Source organism: Glycine soja, chromosome 10, assembly GCF_004193775.1.
Source record: "Glycine soja cultivar W05 chromosome 10, ASM419377v2, whole genome shotgun sequence".
Lineage (NCBI taxonomy): Eukaryota > Viridiplantae > Streptophyta > Magnoliopsida > Fabales > Fabaceae > Glycine > Glycine soja.
In genome coordinates this window covers 34,006,461-34,010,720 of record NC_041011.1, presented here as the reverse complement: position 1 = coordinate 34,010,720, position 4,260 = coordinate 34,006,461, and positions in this window count along the sequence as shown.

The following is a 4,260-nucleotide window of genomic DNA, read 5'->3' as shown; positions in this document are numbered from 1 at the left end:
AAATTAGAAGTACCCAACTGAGAACAAACAAATATGACACTAATGGGAAGGGTATAGTAGATCTGACACCCTCTTCGGATAAATGCTCCCTTCCCTAGAGCCTGACAATGATGCCAAACACGTGACGTGAATCATGATCACCTTTTTTTTTGTTACACTTATTCTTTAGTCTCTCTGCTTCCTCCGATGAGGTCGTGGCAAAGACAGTGCTGAAGCGCTACGAAGGGCTTCTGATGCTTCAAAAAAAAGTGATAAAGGGATAAGGTGCATGGTACTACGAGTCTGGTGCCATTGTTTCTTTCTCGAGTTTGGAGCATCCAAAGTTTCAAGCTTTTCTCGCACAGGTTGGTTTGGTGGTGATTTTTTTGAGGGAATTTAACGATACGAGGTTGGATGTGAGATTCAAGGATGCTAAGGTTGAGTTTGAAGCAAACATCAGAAGAAGAAGGAAAGGGGGGAAGGTTATAAGGAAGAAAAGAGAAAAAAGTTGCCATCGGAAATTGCCTATGATGGCAAGGAACGATCACCGGAAAATTTATGGAAGGAGATTGAAGTATCTAGTGTGAACCGTCGTATAATAACTATTTAATCTAACGGCTAACAATTTTGTCCAAAGTAGGTGGTCCACTATAGTTTTGGTCATTCATATTAAACTCATTTTACACATTATTTTCACCTATATCCAGAAAATAACTCAAATTTAAAAAACTAAAAACAGGTGCAGGCTTCGGTGGACCAATTCTTTTCTTTGTGTGTGATGGACAAAGAAAAAATAATCGAGTATGATAAGTAGTACTGGTATTTTGATTTTTTTTTAATATGGTGATTTATTTAGTATTCATATAGTCATTGATGGTTATTAATGAATGCAAAAGACTTTAATGTCCTTGATGAAATGTAATGACTTTTTTGTCTATAATAAAGAGAAGCATGATCTATTGTTTATGTTAATGGATCAAGTTCGTTGAATCTTATCGATCTTAGGTTTGGGTTGCCTACGAAGGTTCATTTTCTCATTTAAATGGTTTGAAAGATGTAGTTGGTGTCTGCGCCCCTGTTTGGATCTTCCTATATCCTTTGTTGTGTTCTTGAATTTTGAAGGTATGTCTCCTTATATTTCTATAATGCACCATCATAAAACAAGTTTTGATTATTTTCCTGCGCCCTTCATAATATCTTAGTTCGGGTCATCCATGCCCCTTGTAGATATGGATGGAAAATATAGTTATTTTTTTGGGTTCCCTTTGTTGATTATATTTTATTTTCTATTAAACCCATACAAGGTTTGGTTGCAATTATGGTTTTGGTCCAATGCTAATATGAATGGATTAAAATATTGTTGTAGGAATGGATGATGCATCCTATGTCTAGTTTACTAGTGGTCGATACTGGTTAATTTGGGTTATGGTCCTGGTAGTTCTGTTGGGTGCTAAAATAATTTGATACCAGTTAGGATAATGTTAGGTGATTATAAAGTCGGTAAATTTAAAAATATGTGGGTGGAAATGTTCTCACATTAGGGGAAATTTGTTTGCAGGAATAAAGACTACTTCACGTTGTGAAGGATTTCATGGTCACCTTGGGAAATTTGTGAGTTCAAAATAGGTTGGTCTGAATTTTTTTGAACAATTTGTGAGTCATTTTTGGTACAGGGAATTTGAAGCGGATTTTGACTCGGACTATGATAATGTGGTTTTACAAATCATTTTGCGATCACTTGAGCATTCAATAGCGAAGCAATTTACGAAAGAGGTATTCCTTTTGTGTTAGGCTTGTTTTGTAAAGAGCAACATCGTTAATGAGAATTAGAGATTGTCATGAGACCCCAATGTTCTAAATATTTTCTGTGTCTAAGTATTGTAATAATGGAACAATTTTCCATGTGTTTTTTTCCATCATCTGTTGAGTTTGGATGTTCTTGCTTGAGAATGGAATCTTTTGGGGTTCCTTATAAGCACATAGTGATTGTGTTGATTGAGCTTGATTTTGTTCAGTTTCCAAAATGACTTGTGTTGGATCGATAGGCCAAAAATGCTAGAAAATGTATTCATCAAAGGTTCAAAAATGGATCCACTCATTAGGATTCGAATTTAATAGCAAGGCATGCTAAGTTGCATTTATATTTAGAGAAGTTGCTCAGTTGTGTTATTGTCATGATGAAGATTATAATCTAATTGTCGATGTTATTAGTGAAGAACTTGTGAATCTAAAGTTGAAACATGGTTCAAATGATGTTGTAGATGACGAGAATACCGAATCGGTGAATGTATCAATTGAGGATCCTATCGTTGCCAAACCTAAAGGATGTGATCCAAATATGCACTCTAGTGCTAGAACTTTTAAGTGGAATATCAAATGCCACAACTGTGGTGGTTATATGGTCACAATAGACATTCATAGAGCAAATACCCAAGGTTCGCAACCAGTTGGTCAAATGGTTAGTATATTTATTTTTGCTTCCATTCATATGGTAGTACTGAATATTTAGTTTTTCATTCCCTGATTGTAACACATATGCATTAGTATACTATACTTTTAAGGATATGGAAACTTATATTGGGCCATCTTGTTTTCCACCACCAGAGAATGCAGGGACATCTTTGAATTAACATGGAGCAATATTTATTCACTGTAGACATGAAATGTAGGATATTTTTTGTTGGTTAGTTTATATTGCAAATGTTCATTATGTTGTTTAGATTTTTGAATCATAGTATCTATCTGACTTTAATTTAACTATTTATTGTGTCATTGTTGCGATGAAATACAATAGGCCTTAGAAGGGTTATACAATGATTGTCTTCATTTGGCACATTTGCATTGCGTGTAAATATAATAGGCCTAAATATCCAAATACTATTACACTATGTTAGATAGTTCACTAAAGAGTTAGATGCAATGTTTATATTCAGAAAGCTATAATAATCCATAAAATAATAGGGTCTTCCAATATAGGTCACAAAAAATGGCCCATAACCTATTACATGCCAATGCAAATAATTACTTCAAACCCCAGAGAAGTGTGTCTTGATATTTGTTTTGCATTATGCACCATCATAGTGTGAGTGAAGAAAATTTTCTAAGTTAGAAAAATTTCTTCAGAGGCAAAACACTATGTTTCAATCGATTATAGAGTGGTCATAATCGATTACAACAAGTTGTCTGAAACTTAAAGAGTTAAGTCTCGTATCAGTTTAATCAATTATGGTAGTATTTTAATCGATTACACTGTTGTTTGAGACAATGACTGATTTTTCAGGAGTCTCTCCTTTAATTAATTACCAAGTGGATTAATTGATTACTTCTCTCTCGTTTAAGTTGTTTAGAGGTGAACAAGAACACTTTAATCGATTACTTAGGTCATCTAATCGATTACATTGTTCTTGAGTTGTTTTGCATATGTTGGATGAACACTTTAATAGATTACTTGGATAATCTAATCGATTACTTCATTGAAATAATTGATTACCTTATAGATTTAATCGATTACATACGGTTATAATTGTTTTCTCTATAAATAACCAGCTGGTGTTCACATCTAAACAATCTAAAAAAAGAGATAATTAGAGAATACTCAATACATCTTGAAAATCACTTCTTAGCCTCAGGATGAGAAAGATTTCGTGCTTTCAATAGTGAATGAGAGAAGAGAAGAAAAAAGCTTTATAGTAACTCACAACTTCTTAATATCTTTTCTTGAAAGTGAGTTGTGTCTTTTAAGTAGAATGAGAACAATTTTTCAATCCAACAAGGTTTTTGTAGAAAGATTGGTTAGGTTGTATCTCTTCTACTTGGTTTTTTCATGTGTATGATTTTTACATTGTCTTGTGTTTATGCATGAATTTTTTACAACATGCTAGAATATGATTTTCTAATTTGGGCTAAGAGTAGGGTTCCCTTAGGCTTATATTCAGAGAGGGTCCTAGTGTTGGATGCCTTAGTCTCTTTTCTAGGGTGGAAATTGTAGATTGATTATGCTTGCTTGTAAGAATTCTTGATGCATAGTGGAAATCTAATTCAGGTTGTGGATTAGATAATTGGATTAACTTTTCTAAAAATAGAGAGTGAATTAGTATAAAAGATTATGTTTTTTCTCTTGTTCATATCTTTCTTTCATTCAAGGTTTAATCAACCCATTCAAGTTTTTATCAAGGTTTTAAAGATTCAAGTTGTATGATTGTGAAAGAAAGAAAGTTAATGAAGGATCATGTGTAAGGAATGATTGATTAAGTATTGATTACGTTTGATTCATATTTGCTT